At 37.4% G+C, this 19,739-nt stretch overlaps 1 long non-coding RNA gene across 2 annotated transcripts in view; it reads right to left on the minus strand.

The window, feature by feature from the left end:
• The window catches only part of LOC110285883 (uncharacterized), a 60,819-nt gene extending 41,435 nt beyond the window's left edge, over nucleotides 1-19,384 (minus strand). Inside the window, exons 1-2 of one of the 2 annotated variants that reach the window (XR_003835598.1) lie at nucleotides 19,282-19,384; nucleotides 18,595-18,745 (exon numbers count right to left, since the gene is read on the minus strand). This is a non-coding gene — a long non-coding RNA (uncharacterized LOC110285883). Of the gene's footprint in view, nucleotides 1-18,594; nucleotides 18,746-18,904; nucleotides 19,113-19,281 lie in introns of those variants that run through there. The other variant, XR_015046203.1, reaches the window with a different exon arrangement.
• Nucleotides 19,385-19,739: the final 355 nt, after the last annotated feature.

Here is a 19,739-nt window from a genome sequence, read left to right on the forward strand (position 1 = left end):
TCAATTAGGATTCATTATTGGACTTGTCATATTTGTAATAGCTTGGAGTTGGTAGTCTCATTTATTACAAACAGTCGATAAAAGCAACTGTATTGTATTACAGTACTACAGATATTTGACTGGAGTGATTTCATCCATGTATTGGTCAGAGCTTGGCATGGAACATTGCCATGTGCAAAGGGCAAAGTCAACAGCAGCATTTTAGCATATTGAATGATCCAGCAATAAGGATTCAACATATAAAACCAGCCAACGTAATACACCATATAAACAGAATGAAGGAGAAATCTGATGGACCATATCAGTTAGTATGGAAAAGGCATGTAACACTGGTTTATGATATCTTGTGATAAAACTATCAACAGACTAAGAATGGGGGAGTGACTCAACATGTTAACAACATATATGAAAACTTCCCAGCTGTTAAGACACTCACTAGTGAAAGACGGAAAATTCTCCCACCAAGATGAGGAACAAGATAAGCATGTTTTAGTTCTATCTACCTATAAGAGTAAAATTTCTTTCAACAGGCAAGGGAAAAGCCCCTATTCGTGTGAGTGAAGAAGAATGGATATATATTATTGTGCATGTAAAAAATAATCTACAGAGTCTACCCCCAAAGCTATAAGAAGTAATCATAAATTCAGTTAGTAGCAGAATAGGAAATCAACAGGGAGCAATAAACTGAATTTCTGTGTACTGACAAATAATAAAAAAGATTAAGAAAATAAATTAATATGGAAGAGCATTAACAACAAAATACTGTTAGAATAAACCTAAAATAACATAAAAGAATTGTATGCTAGAAAAACAAAGAATTTTGATGATTAAAAACTAAAGAGGATACAAATGGAGAGGCAATTCATGTTAGCTCAAACTACATAAAAAAACTTACATGTAAGAGCTGGAGCTTATATAAATGCGCACGTGTGTGCATGTGTGTGTGCATGTGCGTGTGCCTGTCTGTGTCTGTGTGTGTATATGGGGAAAATCTCATGAGATTTTTCTTATGATACCAGAAGATCAGGATACAGAAGAAAAATGTAAATTGTCTATTTCATTCTGGAATAGGTTTGTTGTTGGTGGTGGTGGTGGTGCTGCTGCTGGTGATAGATATTTTATGGGGATCTCATGTATTTATTGGAAATAAGTCTATCCAAGCATTTTTAATCTTCCTGGTTCAGGTAAAATGGCACTCTGCTTTTAGGAATTTCTGTCATTTCATTTAAATTGTCAATCATTTTGACATATGTAACTTATATATTATTTTTATATCCAAGTCATCACCATTTTTAAAGTATTGCCATGTTGGTTGGACATGAGCAGGCCAATGACATTTTATCTAAGCTCAGGTGCAGTCACCCTAACCATTAGGCATACACTCATTCTGAAGAATAGATCACCACAGACTATATACTTCAGAGCAGAAAGTTGGTTGTAGAGATGGAAACAAATTACTTTTTTGAGAAGTATTCAAGGTGTAAAAGCAGTTTTCCATGATGAGTATCCATATCATATATATGAAATGAAAGAAGTGGTGTCAGAGCAGACAATTGAAGGCTCTGCTTCATATAACTATAGGGAAAATAGTGCCATTTACTAAGGGAAGGATTCTGGAAAAAAGAACACTGTTTTGGTATTTGTTTTTTTTCTCAAGGATTTTGAGTTTTATTTGAGTATGTTAATTCTGAAATTTCTAAGACTTCAAAGATGAGAGATACTAGACACTTTAAAATACAGTCTGGAAACAAAATTCTCTCTCTCTCTTTCTGTCTCTCTCTCTCTGTCTCTTTATATATATATAATATTTATATTATTATATAATATACACTTATATATTTATTTTTATAAAATTTATTTTTTTATAAAATATATAAATTATATGTTTATATATTTATATAGTATACATAAAATATTATACTTATGAATTTGGATTTTGATCTTCATTACATCCTTGTATTGGTTCTAAATTCATAATCCATAAGAAGATAGAACCTACATAATTATACTGAAAATGCTGAATTCGAGTACTTCCCAGTAGTGCTCACTAGAATCTCCTCAACCCGAGATGTGGATACTAGAGAATGATGCATATTCCTCTCAAATAATAACCAAGTATATACAGAATATTGGTTTGGTTCCTCTTGAGTTCAGAACCATCCAAGTGTATATAAATATAGGCAGAGCCTTTCACAGATACGTAATCTAGTCATATAAACTGGTTCTCCACCCGAGGGAGAAATGGCTGGCTAGAGGATTGCCATGAATTATTCAGACATAATTGTTCTTTATGTTTGGAGATTGAATGATAATTATCATTAATTCAAGTATAATTTTCTTTCCATATTAGTGCTAATAAGTTTCACTTAATAACTTTTTAATTTTTAAATTTATGCATATTTTCCTGAAACCAAATGCCACAGGATTCAACATAAGATAAAAGTCAGAGGCCCTCTAAAAGGAATCTCATCCTCTACTTTCTTCATATTTCTTATGTATCATGGATAATATAAATCTACAGAGTTTTATAGAAATATTTGTGCGCTCTCTCTCTCTCTCTGTCGTGTGTGTGTGTGTCTGTGTCTGTGTGTATATGTGTATATGTGTGTGTGTGTGTGTGTGTGTGTGTGTGTGTGTGTGTGTGTGTGTATGTGTGAAAGATTTCCAAATCATTTGCAAAGGGGCCTGAAAAAAAGGATTCTTCAGATAGGAACAGACCCAATTAAATAGGCAAGAAAGAAAGACAAGTCCCAATACTGCTGAATTTTTGTATTTATGAAAAAAGATCAAGTGAGTGTAGTTGCAATTAGATTATGCAATCTTTTTCAAATGCTTTAGAGTTTATTTTGTTGTTTTTATACGTGGATTGTTAATGTATGTGTTTGAATAGAGAAATTAGAAGAACAGGATTTCATGACATTTAATTCCTCAAACTACAAGTTTTCCTTAAGTGACTACAAATTTAAACTTTATGGAAAAGCAATTATATTTAAAAATGCACCAGGTTAATCTGTCTTTTCTTATTCTCTTACTTTTTTTTTTTTTTTTTTTTTTTTTTTTTTTTGGTTTTTCGAGACAGGGTTTCTCTGTGTAGCCCTGGCTGTCCTGCCACTCACTTTGTAGACCAGGCTGGCCTCGAACTCAGAAATCCGCCTGCCTCTGCCTCCCGAGTGCTGGGATTAAAGGCATGCGCCACCACGCCCGGCTTACTTTTTTCTTATAACTTATTCTACTTGGCTTATGCCTCTTTGCCTGATTCTGTGATGGTACATCTCACTGTCTACAAAGTCTATGAGTGAACCACTGTTGGCTTTGTTTTAGAAGTATGGCTCAAATTCCCAAGAGAACACAATTGACAAGCACATGATAGACAGTTGATAAATATTGTGCATTAGTATCCTAAACTAATGCTTATAAAAAAGACAAGAGGCTTAAGGCAAAGTGATTAATTTCTCCCTATTAAGGTAATACATTTTGACATTGAGTAAAGGAGTAAAAAGAAGATGAAGAACCAAGGCGTTCAGGCTGGGGAGATACCTCAGCCGTTAAAGGTTAGGCTCACATCCAAAAATATAAGAAGCAAGGCATTCAACACTCAGAAGAATGGAAAACCCTGACCTGAAACCCTCTGAAGATGTCCGCTGAGGAAAAAAGAGCAACAAACCTGCTGAGGATTCAAAGTGAGGTGTGTGGGATGAGAAGGACAGCATCTCCAAACAAGGGGCATTCATCCGAAAAGCATGCCTTGGCAGATGAGAGATTACGCTCTGGCAGAGACACAGAGCTGAGGGCTAGCTTAAGGATAGATGAGAGTTCAGGCGACAGGGCAGTGTTAGGGACTTTTCTTTTTAGAAGCGTTAATAGATGAAGTGCTAGGTTTGAATAAGATCTCTTTCCAGATAAATTTCAAACCCCCAAGGAAGAATGCAGAGAGTTGAACCTTGAAGTTGCTGAAACCCTTGTTGACCAAAAGGATGTCATTTCATTTGGTCTTATCTTTTTTTCATTGAAGTTAGTTGCTGTCGAGTTGTTCTGATTTTCTTATACATTCACCTCTAGTCTAAACTACAGCTTGAAAGTATTTCCTATCATACAATAATTTTACTGGTCATTCTGTTATTATATCCTTTGATGAGTAAATTCTTAGTCAAAATAATGTCATTTGTCCCTGTTTGCTTTTGTTGCCAGTGGCATTGGGAGCGTAGCTAAAACAGCACTGTTGGTACTAATGTCATGCCACAGTTCTCTGTTCTTAGTATTTTCATAGAATTTCAATATTTTCATAGTATTTTTGTTGAAGTCTTCAATACACTCATTCTTCTGCACGTACTTATCCATTGTTTACTGAAGCAATTCTGCTTTCCTGTTGTGCTCTTGGGACACTGTAAAGTACCAGTTGGCTGTACGTGTACTGATACAGCCCTGGCCCTCTCTTTACTCTCTATGTTCTGTGGGAATTTTCTCTTGTCAGTGCCCTGGTATTTTTGGTTACTATCATTTGTAGTTTATTTTAACACCAGGTCCTTTGATATCTCTACTTTTGTTTCCATTGGTATTTGGGGATATTTCATGTTTCTGTATGCTTGTGAGGATTTAATCTTTTCTCTATATCTATGAAGACAAGTATTTGAAATTATGTTGTGAGGATCTCACTGAATCTCAGACCCTTAGGATACTCTGAGTCTATGGACATCTTAATAGCATCAGTTCTTCTAGTCTATGAAGAAAGGGAGCATTACTATTTATTTGTAGGTTATTCGATTCCTTAGACATTTCTGAGAGTTGGGAGAGGGAGGAAGGGAGGGAAAGGGAGGGGAAGGAAGAGGGAGAGGGGGAGGGAGAGAGAAAGAGAGGCAGAGGGAGGGAGGGAGAGGGGGCAGGGGAGAGGGGGAGGGAGGAAAGGGAAACACAGATTCTTGAAAAAAGCACATTCAACTTTGTAAAACAAATGCAAGTCAGAACTGTACTACAATAAATATCACGTCATGAAGTAAAGAGTAAGGAATGCTGGTGAAAATGCAGAGAGAATGGAGCACATCCACGGTGGGTCAGAATGAGAAGGAGGAGCTCATTATGAATACACTATAAGGATTCCACAAATCGTTGAACTATCGCATAGTCCAGCCATCCTACTGTTCCCAAAAGGGAACCAGATGTCAAACAAACATCTGCACTCCACGTTTATCTCAGTACTATTTACAGTAACCAATATTTGGAGTTAACATAAATGACCATCAGTGGCTGAATGAACAAAGAGAATGTGGCAAGTTTACACAACAAAAGCTATTCAGCTTTATGAAGATGTCACACCAGGGCACTTTGGTCTAAATGAGGTAAGTCATGCAGAGAAAGACAAATTGGGCATGCCCGGGCTAACACGTGGAATCCAAACCCATTGATCTTATAGTTAAGAACAGAATAGTGTGGTTGCTAGCGATGGGAGGGAAAAGGAAATCATGTATCAATCAAAAATAAATGCAAAGTAGGAAAGAACCAACCTTGGGAATTCTGGATCATTATATTTTTATTTATTCTACACATATGCATTAAATCTTTAATAATAAACATAGCATGAAGATTCCAAGAACTCTCAATGCTAGGGGGAGACAAAACAGACAGAAAATATTTATACACCAGTTTATATAAATAAGCCACCAATGATTCAGTCAGCTGTATACCTGAACTTGCCATATCTGATCATCTTTCTGACAAGTTTAATTTTTATACAAGAATCTGAGAATTTATTATACCTAGATACAAAACATTGACTTAAATGTACTGGCCAATTAAAACAGCTTTGCTTGCCAGATTTAACTAGTAGCTACCCACATGGTCATATCAATCAAGAGAAGGCAGTTTGTCATTCCTAGAATGTGAATTACACAGTTTCTGTGAGCATTGTGTTAGTTCTATGAGAAGCAGACTAAACAATTTATAAAGTTATTTATACTTATTACACAATTTATAAAAGAGGGGAATTCCAGAGATGTCCTTGTATACTGCAGACCACTCTGGCTTGTAGGTCCTTTATTCATGTGGCAGACAAAGGCACAGACTCTGTGATGGGATTCATGAAAACTCAGTGTAGAGGGGTGAGTTTATCACCTAGGAAGGATGGGTGTTTCAAGTGTTCCCTCGCAAGAAAAGGCTTGAGATCACTGCCAATGAAAGGAGAAGATCTGGTATCTAGTACAACTAGTCTGCTATTTGGAAATGCTTTAGAATGTATGGGAATGTTACTATTGGGAGAAATTATTTATAGAAAAGCTTTCACCTGTATATTGCTGGGAAGATGGAGCAGGCATGGTCAATGTAGTACTGAAAATAATTCATAGGAAGAAGAAGATATATCACTCTTTCATATGTGGGAAATAGCAGCTAAAAGCAGGAGACTACTAAGTGAAAATCAGCAACTTTTAAGTTTTCTTAGCCACATTATAATAAAGAAATTATTTGTCTTCTCCATACTGCATCATAAACTTTGTAGAATTTTTCTAAGCTTTTAAAAATAGTAACTTTTACTTATTTATTTTCACTGTGCATAGTTACCTGTCTTTGTTTAAGAGTACAACATGCATGATAGGTTACTGCTGAGGCCAAAAAGAGAAATCTGACCTTTTGCAAGAAGTGCTATAAGCAGTTTTGAGCCACCATTTCAGGGCTAGGAATCAAACCAGGCCCTCTGTAAGAGCCATAGATGAGCTTAGCTCCTGAGCCATCTCTGCAGCCCCTGTTGATAAGTTTTTAAGCACATGCTGATTAAAGGAGAAATTACTTTTAAAAACCTACATTTTTACATCTTTTTTGGCTATATTTGTAATTCCAGATACAAGCAGTTATCCAAAATGTCATTCAAAATTTCCCACTCCACCGTCTGGGCAGGTTATATTTATAGCTTAGTGAAAAGAACATGGAATATGAGAAAAGAGCTAGAGAGGGAGCCCAAGTGGTTACAGCTTTGGCCTGTTTTACTTAACTATAATTTGAATTGACTAAAAACTCAGCTACTTGTAACAAGGTTAGGCTATACATCAAGCTAGGTTACTGTTCACTAATATAACGTAACATTTTTTTAGCCCAAACTTGCTAAGGTTTATATAGCCAGCTTTACATAAAACAGCATGTGGAAACTTGAGATACTTTCTACTCTGTTTTATTTAATTTTAAATCCACTAATAACAGCCACTAGTGAGAAAACTCCATGTATTTGGAGGCAGTAAACTCCCCATGACATTGCTTCTCAGTCTTTGCTTCTCAAATGTCCATGTGTTTTCTGGGACTCACTGCTGAGCATGCGTAGTAATCTCTGAGGTACACTCCTTTCCTCTATTATATTAAGTTGGTGGAAATGGCTCATGTCACTGCTTAGTGTCTCTAATGCAGTTCCACATTGTTGTAAGTTTCAATTTAGATGGTAACAGTAAGATTAGGAAAGTTATCCCTGAACAATTTTAGCTAACACTTACAAAGCAGAAGCAGGGGGATCTCTCTTTTGATGCTTGCCTAAGCTAGACAGTAACACTACGCCCCAAAAAAGACAGAACTAAAACCAAAAGCAAACAAATATTTAGCCAATTTATAGGATATTTTGAAAATATGTGTTTTAAATTTTTGTAGGTGTTTGTTTGTTTGTTTGTTTTGAGATAAGGTATTTCTGTGTAGCCTTGGCTTTTCTGGATCATACTCTGTAGACTAGGCTGAACTCAAATTTAGAGATCCACCTGCCTTGTAACTGTGACTGAGGTTTTCTGCTAGTCTAGTGGATTTTATAACATGTCAGGTAGTAGGGTACTATGTGAAAGGTGCCATCTTTGTAAAACTTTTAAGGGTCGAACTTTATTGAAACATTTGTGGTATGTTCTTTAAAAATTAGCTAATGTAAACTGAAATAACACTGTAGAAAAGTGATTTTTCGTATGCAAAATATATTAAGACAACGGTTTTTAAATGAGTAAAATAAAAGCAAATAATTGATGAGGAGATGGCTTAGCAGGTAAATGTATTGCCAAGCCTTAAAGCCTGAATTTGAGGCCTGAGACCCACATGATAGGATGAAAGAAGCAACTCAAGACAATAGTCTTCTGAACTCCAAGGCAGCACCATGGCATATGAATGTAGTGGGAAATGAATACATACGTGCATACACACACACAAACACAAAATAAATAAATATAATAAGAATTTTAATGCAGTAAAATGAGGAAACCTTAAATAGACAATTCAAGAAATCAAATTACATGTTGATAAGATTTTCCACCAATCCAAAGTTTTGAATCCTGTCTCCTGTGTAGTTTATAGCCATGCACCTTCTGTGGTAGACCTTGACTATAAGGCCATTGGTTTCTTCATTCTTACAACTTATGATGCAGAAACTTGAGTAAATCTTCAATACCAATATTTTCTAAATATATCTTATGACAATTTCCATAAATGTCTTTTAGTACAAATGAAAATTGAGGCTGTAGTCTTTGGCATCCTGATCAAAATTCAAAGTCTATGAGGAGTTTTGTTGCTTTATTAGAGCCTCATACATAACAATTGGATCATCCTGATGAACATAAATCATCAGAATGCAGTCAAAAGAAGTCACGAGGGGAAAATGTCCTTGATGGGACCCTTACACATAACTCACCACCATGACTCTGTAGAAGTGATATGCAAAGCAAGCAAACAAAAAAAGCTGTAGACCGTATCTAGACTGACAGAAACATGACAGAAACTAATGATGCCATGAGAAGCATATAGCCAGGAAGCATCAACTCATCATACTAATGCCAATTTCTTGATTTTACTAATTCTATGGAATTCTGGGTAAAACAGCAGACCAGTGGATGCTTCTGGGGAAGTCTGTGGAGGAGAAAATCAGGGAGGGAGGAAATAAACTTTAATCCAAGGAAGGAAATTTATAAGACACTTTGGAGACCCAGGAATAAAGTGAAAAACAGGAAAAAAATAGAGACAAAGAGGTGCCCTACATAGAACGGAGACCAACACAGCCTCAGTCCTCTTACTCCCTAGTTTAGGAGGAACTATAAACAGATTCCCAAGAGTAAGTCAGATGGAAACCAGATAGACATCTCCTCATAAAAAGCCACAGCTCTCAAAAGTCTCAATTAACTTTGACTTTTGACAAGAAAGTGGTTTCTCTGGGAGATAGGTTAGTGGCAGAATCCCCACTGAGTCACTGTGTGATTAGGAGGGAAGCAACTAAATACCGTCTTGAGACTCTGTTGTTAAAATAGAGCTGTCCTGGAGCCTAAGCTCACAGAAAAACATACAGAGGTCTGGGAACTTCAACTAGGATCACCACAGACCCTGTGTGAGAGATAGACCAGAAGGGCAGTTGTGGGGAGCAGGAGAGTCTTACAATGGTGACTCTAGTATATAGGCTGCAGAAGGCTGGCTTAGGTGTGGTCATACATAAGGAGAAAAAAACCCTGTTTACTGTGGCTTAGCACAGACCCCAACTGACAATTATCCTACAGTTTGATAACTCCAAGGCTGAGGCCAGAGGGCAGATCAAATTCTCAAACCAGCTAGCCATCATGTACTAACGTTGAGCCAAGAAACTCTAAATTCCAGGGGCATACATGGTACTCACAAATGCATCCCTCCAACATAGTGACTAATACCTGGGTCTTGAAAGTAGCCTCTCCATCCTTTATTCCCCAATAGACATTTAGAGTAACTGAGTTCTCTCTAGGGAATCTAAGGAGGGTATGCATGGCAAGCCTACAAGAAGGCAAAGATAGATGTGGTCAGCAGAGGCCCATGAAACCAAAGAAGGGCAATGGCCTCTGTGAAAAAAGCTCTGGTGAATATAGATACGTGCCTGTGGGCCTCAGCCTCAGTTCCAGGACTGCCAAGGCTGGACAAAGAAACCTTGTCTCAAAACAAAACAAAAACCAAGCAATAAACAAAAACAAGCAACCCTGCCCCAAACCAAACCAAAATGGAGACGCTATCTCCCCAAACTGCAGAAGAGGTACCTGAACTAACAAATGAGTATATAGTAAACAAAAATATCCAAAACATGAAAATATTTTAAATAAGAAATGTATAAAAACTTTTCCTTCCTTCCTTCCTTCCTTCCTTCCTTCCTTCCTTCCTTCCTTCCTTCCTTCCTTCCTTCCTTCCTTTCTCTTTCTTTCTTTCTTTCTTTCTTTCTTTTTTCTTTCTTTCTTTCTTTCTTTCTTTCTTTCTTTCTTTCTTTCTTTCTTTCTTTCTTTCTTTTTCAAGACAGGGTTTATCTGTATAGATCTGACTATCCTGGAACTCACTCTGTAGGTCAGGCTGGCCTCGAACTCAGAAACTGCCTGTCTCTGCCTCCCAAGTGTGGAGATTAAAGGCATGCACCACCACTGACCAGCTGAAGTTTTCTTAAATATAGAACAATAGAAATAAATCTTCATATCGTATAACACACACAAGTCAATAACAAGAACACTACACAATATGGACAATGCTTGAATTACTTACAGGTCATCAAGGAAAAAAGTTAAAAGTTCTCATAGAGCAATGAAATAAAATTATAGCTTACCAAATCTTTGGATATTTGGGATACAGATTAAGCATTTCTGAGAGGAAATTTTAGAGCTATGAATAAAGGAAAGAAAAAAGGAAAAGGAGGAGGGGGAAGAAAGGAAGGAAGGAAGGAAGGAAGGAAGGAAGGAAGGAAAGAGAGAGAGAGAGAGAGAGAGAGAGAGAGAGAGAGAGAGAGAAAGAAAGAAAGGAAAGAAAGAAAGAAAGAAAGAAAGAAAGAAAGAAAGAAAGAAAGAAAGAAAGAAAGAAAGAAAGAAAGAAAGAAAGAAAGAAAGAAAGGTTGGTTTCATTGACCTAATTGTGACCCTCAAGGACCTAGTTTAGAACAATCTAAACCCTATAACAGACAAGACGTATTAAGGAAGAGAATTAAAGGAAAACTAAAAGAGCAATACACTAAATTAATACAAGAATTGCTTTGTTGAAAAATAAGAAAAGTGTAAAAATGTTTTAAATAACCAAGTAAAAGAAAACTTTACTAATTTGAAATACTGAGTAGGTGTCTCAGGAATCCACTCAATATTTCACAGCAAATAGCCCCAGTAATTGACAGATGGGATTACACTGAAACAAGATATTTATATACAACTGTACAGCAAAGGAAACAACCATTAGTAAGATAATCCACAGAATGGGAAAAGTAATTTGTCAGCGACACAGCAGATATGGGATTAGCAACATAGTATATGAAGGACTTCAAAAATTTAATTAAAAGATCTACAGTTGTCCAATCAATAAATGAATGATAGAACATAATTATAACAGCCCACAAATAATTTAAAAACTGTTCAACAATGTTAGACTTTATCAGTTAAATACAAATTAAAACTCCTGTGAAATTACAGTTCATTCCACTCAAAATGAATATCAGCAGAAAAAGAAATTAGAACTTGGAGGCAGAGGGAGCAAAAGCAAAATATAATTAAGGTACATTGCTTGAAATTCTCAAAATATAATAACACAATAAAGCAGTTTACAGCAAGCACATTGCCAACATCAACCTTAATGTGGAGAAACTCAAAACCTTTCCAGTAAAATCAGGGAGAAGACAAGGTTGTCTGCTCTCTTCATACCTATTCAATACAGTCCTTGAAGTCTGAGCTAGAGAAATAAGGCAGTCACTCAAAGGGATAGAGAGAGAGAGAGAGAGAGAGAGAGAGAGAGAGAGAGAGAGAGAGAGAGAGAGAGAGGAAGGAAGGAAGGAAGGAAGGAAGGAAGGAAGGAAGGAAGGAAGGAAGGAAGGAAGGAAGGACGGAAGGAAGGAAGGAAAAGAAAAGAAAAGAAAAGAAAAGAAAGAGCTCAACATGATACAAATTGGAAAGGAAGAAATAAAAAAAATTGGTAAGGGACTTGGGTAGTGGGTGAGTATTCAGGTAAATCTCCCTATGGAAAGAAAATAGAATAGATACTTTTGGATGGATGGGGGTGGTTAGAAAAGGATGATCAAGTGAGGAGGAAGAGGGAAGATGTGGATGAGGAAGAAAATACATGGAGAGATGGCTAAAATTGAGGGTTGCATGGAAACCTAATATATAGAAGCTTCATACAATGCATACATATATGAAGGGAATCTCAATGATATTGTCAAACAACAGAAGAGACATAGTATCAACTGGCCATTTCTTGTCACCAAATGGAGCTTCCAGTACATGAATTGTGACATACCTATCTGAACTTTTGGCAAAAGGGGTCCCATGGGAATTTCCCTAACACCCAGGTTTTTGCTAAGGCTTTAGGTTGCTCTCCATGAACTGACAGCAAGCCCACATTGCTGAAGGCAACACCTACACACTCATTGAACATGGAGAAATCTATCCAGTGTTTATATAGAGCCTTTGTCCCTATGTGCTAGCATATTTGATACATGAAGATACTCTCCATGCTACCAAATGTGTATAAATACCAATCCAGCCATAAAACATTGGGTTGGCATGATGTCATGCCTGTAAGAAATGCTAGTACTGTTTTATAAAGGAACATCACCACAAAATGAGTCCTAAGTACATATTGCTATAATTACAGATCAGTGCTTTAATGAGACAACATCCTAGAAGCTTCCTCTTGTAGCTAATGGAAGTAACACACACCCACAAAATATTCAGAGAGTGAGACACCTTGGAATACTCACCCATAAATTGGACATCCCCATCAAATCTCTCCCTTCAGGGCTCAGGGAATCGTATAAAAGAGGATATAGAAAAAAATGAAAGAGCTGGAGGGAATGGAGGACACCAGCAAAACAAGGCCTCTAAAGCCACAGGATCCACAGTCGTGAACTCACAGAGACTGAGGGAGCATGCTCAGAGCCCCTGCTGAAGGGGTACAAGGGCTGAAAGGAGAAGCCAACATATGCCCCCATGCCTAACCCAAAAACAATCTCCAGTTGATAACCACATGAAAATTAAATTTTAGTTTCCACAGGGAATTGCACTGGGGAAACAAATGATTCTTAAAAGTAGGATTCATGATCAGCAGTAGATAGTCAATAGAAAATTAACTCAATGGCATTTTTGGAGATTCTCTGTCTCAAAATGTCATAGCAGGGGAACGCCAGGGCCATGAAGTGGGAGTGAGTGGGTAGGGGATTTGGGGGGGGGAGGATATGGGGGACTTTTGGGATAGCATTGGAAATGTAAATGAAGAACATACCTAATTAAAATAAAATAAAATTAAAAATTAAAAAAAATTTCTCTCTCTCTCTCTCTCTCTCACACACACACACACACACACACACTTACAAACACACTTACAAACACAGACACACACACTGGGTCCTATTGTTCATATATAAAATGGCTTCTAGGTTTGTGCTGTTATGGGATTCCTGGATGTGAGATTCAGTGGGTCTTTATATCTATATTCATTTCTTGTGCCTTCTCTTGGGTTCTTTTTACTTCTGGTTATTTCTTTTGTCCTATTCCAATGTGTTAGTTTTGTTTTATCTTATTATATTTCATTTTATTATCATAACTTAGAAGCTTGTTTAAGAGACAGAAAGGGGGGTGAATCCAGAAGGAAGGGGATATGGGAAGGAACTGGGAGGAACAGCGAGAGGAGAAACTATAATCAGGATAGATTATGTAAGGAGGGAAAAGCTATTTTTAATAAAAGGATAAAAAATGTACTACAGAATTTAAAAAAAAACTAACTTTCTGAACATAGTTTACTATTTATACCATATGCAAATATTCTGGACTCTGAGACTCACTCAGATTTTCCTTTTTGCTCTCTCTGGCTTTACTTTTGATACATATATTAAAATTTTCCACACTAGCAATATAAAACACATAAAGAAACAAATATTATGTAGTACTTGAGAAATTCCTTGGAGAAATGGAGACTTTTTAAGGGTTTGAAACATAGGAACGATCTTTAGAGTCTTGTTTTTAATACAACAAAGAATATGCCACAGTCCAAATGTTGTATGGATGAAGAAAAAACAATTGTGATTTAAGCTGTACTTCTAGGAATGAATGAAATGTGTTATATAAATCCTGTGTTAGAAAATGAGAATTTATTTTCATCTCATTCAAGACAAATATGCAAGAAAATATCCTCTGTTCTGGGCTACCTTGTCTGGCTTCAGTGGGAAAGGTTGCACCTACCCTTGTAGAAACAAGAAGTGCCAGGATGGAGGGATACCCAGGGGGACTCCACCCTCTCAGAGAAGGGGATAGGGGGTGGGGGTGGGGGAAGAATTGAGGGAGGGGTGACCAGGAGGGGTCAGTGAGTATGATGTAAAATGAATAAATAAAAATATAAAAATAAAAATAACAAAAAGCAAAACAAAATTAATCCTTTATTATAAAAGGTAAAGTGAAAGTTTGCTAATGCTTTTTTATTTTATGAAAAGAACTTTGTGTGTGTGTGTGTGTGTGTGTGTGTGTATGTGTGTGTGTAATGTAAAAGAAAAATTGTATTCTACTAAGTAGATTCTTTATTTTTGAGTGGCCATGTGAACAGAGTTCTCCATGCTTTGAACAGTAAATTTCCTGATAATGTAGCAACATCCAACTCTCGAAGCAAGCACTATTGGTTTGTGTTTTATAACTGGAGCCATTTACAACACCCTTAACACAGGCTGGCATTGTCAGAATCTATCCTGTATGCATTACTCCCAATCCCAAAGATGGGCTAGCATTTCAACCTTTGAGTATTCAAGACATGTTCAGGTGAACTTCAGCCTTCAAAATACCAGTGATAATATAAGGATAAATAAATAATAAGGATAATAAGGAAATAAATAGTGATCAATATAAATAAAGATAAATAAATACATATGGAAATATCGAAATGAAGAAAATGGTAAATTTTTATTTGTAAAACCATGATTTGATATTCAGTTAGGTTAACATTTTTATTAATGATGCAGTAAGCACCTGTTGTTATCAATACAAAAACCGTGAACACTGAAGTAGATAATAGATATCTCTATGAGCTTTATATGCCATCATATTTATGAATAGATGCATGCTTCAGAGTACATTTAATTTAATCAGAGTACTTCTTCTCATGCGTATAGTTGGGCATCTTCTCTTTAGGTTAGTAATACGGCAAGGTTATCTTCCATGGTTAAAGACAGTGATACTTTTATTTTTAAAGGCTGCGATGATTTAAGCTGCTTTTCCAGAATGTTCCAATGTATCTGGGGATTTAACATTATCTCTTGGTCACACTCATGTACAGCAGAGCACTGCATATAATGTTGGGGTGTGTGGTGTGGTGGTGTATGCATATGTGTGGGTATAGGAGAAATGATATTAAACACAGTAGGTCTTCTGTATTATGATGTAGGCAATAGTGTCTGGACTTGTAGCCTTAGGACAGACATTTTAATAAGGAAAACTGCATAAAATAGTTTTTGTCTTGGAGAGGAAAATTTTTCTTTGCTATAGCAGTCTCTACTCCAATTTTAAAGCATGGCTCAGTGGTCTGGTATGCTAAGAATTCAGACTTGCACAGAAAAACTGGCTGTCAAAATCCATTACCAATATCTCTAAAAAGCCAACACTGACCAGAGATTATATGGTTTATTACAAATTTCAACTGACTTGAGTTTAATTGCGTCTCCCAGAAACAGATTTGAATTAATATCTATATAGGCAGCTTGCTTAGAAGTCTCAGAAGATGAAATTGTGACCTAAGAAGAGCAAATTCCACAGAGCAAGGCCTTGATCCACAGTGCAAATGGAGCTGAAACAGGGGTAACCCTATCTGCCAGGTCCTGTGAACATTCTGTACTGCTCGAAGATGAGACTTTGTATATCTGTATTAGCCAAATAACAAGGAGAAGAGTCTGGATGGGGGAACTGTTCAGAAACCAAGGACAAAGTTATCCAGCAAGAGAAATTCCCAGCAGCTGATAAGATGCACGTATGAGCCATGAAGAGTAGATCTGAGGGAGACATCACAGTACTCATGCCAAAATCAAGAATGAAAGAAAGGGAGCTAGCACTGTCAAGTTCATGGAAAGAAATGCATTTTTAAGGTTACATGGGAATATTTGGGTACACAATGTAGATTGAAAGGGATGAACAAAGCAAAAGGAATGGAAAGTACTAAAGATACTGCACTCGTTGTCGCTACTGTTGTTGTTTGGGTTCTGTTGTGTCTTGTTTTGAGAAAGGGTTTCTCTGTATATCCCTGGCTGTCTTGGAACTTGCTTTGTAGACCAGGCTGGCCTCCAATGCATTAAGATCCACCTACCTCTGCTGGGGCCACTGCCCAGCTAACATACTGCACTTTAACACTTAAAATTTGGGACAGAATTCTCTGTCCATATTGACTAACAAGAAGAGACAATCAAAGCAGCTGTAAGCAAACTCTAAGATTCCCCTCTGCCTACTGAGTCTGGAAAGTCAGGCAAGTGTCACAAATGGTACTGATGTCTGATGTGCAAGGTTAATGCACGAGAGACACCAGGTATTTACATTTGAAAGATAATGATAATCAGAGCAGGCAGAGAGACAGGACTTCAGATGTAAAGCCTGATGTGGCATTAGCCATTGACACCATCAACAAACCCAGAGTTCTTACTCACTGCTTTTCCTTTGCAGTGGCAGTAGGGCAGGCTGAAGACTCCCATCTGTGATTGTAATGAGATTTAAGCAGAGGCATGTGGGTGACTTCTAGGAAATCATACTTCATGAATTGTAGAATAGTACATATGTGGCTTTCATATTTTTCCTTGTTTTAATTATAGATGTAATGGTTAAAAACACTATAGTCATACAGTGATCAAAAGGAATCCTAAAGAGTAGCAGAAACATATCCCCAATGTCACAGGAGCACAGTGCCAGTGGAAACAGTCACTTACCAACAGGCATTTGGTCAAGTTAAAATATAAACTTCAATACTTAAGCAATTTAAGATGCACTGCTCTTATAATTAATGATTTCTGAAAACAATGATAACTAATATAGAAAACTAGTGATATGGTTTGGGAACTATTTCATGGGGATCACACAGAGTGAGGAAATGACAGGTGGGAGCAGAGAGCCCAAACATGTAAAATTTGCCAATGGTAGACTCTCCAGGGCCAAGGGGACATAGGAGGGATTGAAGAATGGGGAGGTCATTCTTGGGTCTCAGCTCTTGAAGAGTCCATTCTTATGGCTGATCCCTTCCTACTCATATCTCACTTGTTAATCATGAACTTATTTTAATCCTCCTCATCTTTACCAGTGTGTGTTTTGTAGCTTTTCATTCCTATTCTTGTGAGGTAACCCCATGTCCCTACTTTCAATATATTTTAAATATCATGTTTTTTTCAAAGCCTCCTCTCAACTCTTAAGCACTCAAAATAGAATATTCTTTTTATTTTTAGAAAAAAAAAGACATATTTTTTTCTGGATTATTTTGTAACAAGTGGGTGTTTTAGATATATTGTCAGTTTTAGTTTTAACTGCCTGGGGTAAGTATCCAAGAAGCTTCACTTTTCTCAAGTCACCAATGCTTACCTTTGTTTCATTATGTTTGGTATTTGAGCCTTTTGTTTGAGGACATACTATATCCAAACTACACAATTCTACCATCACACCTTATATTCATATACATCTTACAGTGGAAAAAAATGCATCCTGTCAACATTAAAGAGCTTCTATCATCTTAAAAGTTCTATCACTTTTCAAGATTCCAAGTCTGTAGCCTATTCTGAGACCCGCGACAAACTCTTAGCTATGGAGTCACATAAAATTGAAAACAGCAAGGTGCCTACTTCCAACATGCACATCAATGACACAGGGTAAAAGTCATGATTGAGAAGTGAGGAAAAGGAGCCTAGAAATATGGAATGGGGCAAAGCAATATGGAAACCCGACAGGGCAAGCATGAGACCCTGTGGTCAGGTGTCTGACAACCAGGAAACATGGGAAGCAGCATGGGATGTGCGTCAATGGTTTGGTCAGCCTTATTCATGAGTCCAGGCAATCTGCAGCCTGTATAGAATCTCCCATTGTGGACTCAGCTCACCATGTGCTCATTTCCATAGCAGACTTTCCACAGCCTTGGAAGCTTTTCCTGGGAGCAGTTGCTTTTTCAGCAATTTCCTGGGAGTTTCTACTCCAGGTTTGGCTTCAATCCCAAAACTTCATGCCTCATCCTATCCTTTTCATGTGGACAGTATACATTATCTGCTACAATTTTTACTGAAGAATTTGTGTTCTTCTTAAACAAAGGGAATGCAAGGCAATTCTCATTGCCTTCTCCTAACAAATTTTACTTCCTCGGGCAGCCATTACTGGAATATCAGTATAGGTATCTGTACGTGCTGATTGCTATGCCTCCTTGATGTACATCAGTTAATTTGCTGTTGAGCAAATTGTATCAAGAAGAGACTTAACTGAAAAAAAATATTAGGGGTGAAATTTTTTTCTTTAGTGAAATATGACAAGGATACAATGACAGTTGTAAAAGCTTCTGGCAATTGGTCAGACTTCAAGGGTCTATAATCCCTGCTCAGACTCTTTGAATGATTAACTTACAGTGTTTAGATATCTAGGAACCTATGAGGTTTGACAACTATGGCAAACTAAGTCGGATTCTGAAGCTTACCAGTGCGGTGATTTGTCAATTTCACATTCGTTTTGGAGACTTCCTTTCTGTTCTGGGTGAGAGTGTTTGAGCTCCTGAAGACCACTTGGAGGCACTGTTATTAAAAGTTGACTTTGAAACTTCAAATACACACCATTCCCCAAACTCCAACCTTAGAAAAGAAAAAAATAAATAAAAGAAAAGAAAAGAAAAGTCCATCATGTAAGTTTCAGCTGCCTTGACAGGAAGACAGTAAAACCTCACAGGTCATTTACTTGGTCATATCTTGATAACACAAAATCTATCCGGATAGGCTCAAAGTACTTCTTACCATGATGGAGATGATTTCTTAATCCAAAGCCTGGACTCTTATACTCATGATTTAAATGTTTTAATTTTAAAGATACAGGTTCTCCCAGTTGATGTAAACCCCTGAGGAATTTACTAATATAGCTGAGAGCATAGAGGCCATCTTCCTTCTCTGTCACATGCAGAGACCACAGAAGGATAGTTTGCCTGCAAGGGACTGTATCCAGAGTGACTGGAGCTCAGAGCGAACAGCCATCTTGGACCTGCTCTTGCCACTCCCCTTTCTGGCTCCTGCTCTGAGCTTCTCAACTCTGTTTATAATCTCCAGCTAATTAAAGACGATTTCATTTTTTAATCTCCTCTCCCCTTGCTGCCAATTCTTTTCTCCAGATATCATACCTTTCTTTGGCTCCATTCATGGGGGCATTTCCCAGATTTATTCTGGTTGTAAAATCCACTCTGTCCCTCTTTCCTGCTTCCGAATTCACCAGTCAGCACCAGACTCCTCCCCACACAGTTCTATCCACCCCTCAGCTTGTCTTCCAGGCCTGGATGTTCTTTTTGGCTGTTCCCCCAGGCAGGCTCACTTCTGGGCTCTGTCTCTGCTGTGAGAGAGATAGTTCCAGTTTCTTAGGACATACTCAGCTTTGCCAAAATTCTCTGCCTTTAGATGACTTCTCCAGTTTCCCCACTGAGTCAGATGACATTTCTGGGCCTAAGTTTTTCAAAGTCAGGCTGAGCAGGTCGTTTAAAACTGATGATCGGCCTTTGAAGTTGCTTTTCCTTTGAGAAAGTCTTCCACCTGGAATGTCCTGTCACATTGAGAAGGTGTGAAAATGCATCCATTCCTAGAGAAT

The sequence above is a fragment of the Mus caroli genome, unplaced genomic scaffold (assembly GCF_978045245.1).
Source record: "Mus caroli unplaced genomic scaffold, Mus_caroli_1 scaffold_20, whole genome shotgun sequence".
Classification (NCBI taxonomy): domain Eukaryota; kingdom Metazoa; phylum Chordata; class Mammalia; order Rodentia; family Muridae; genus Mus; species Mus caroli.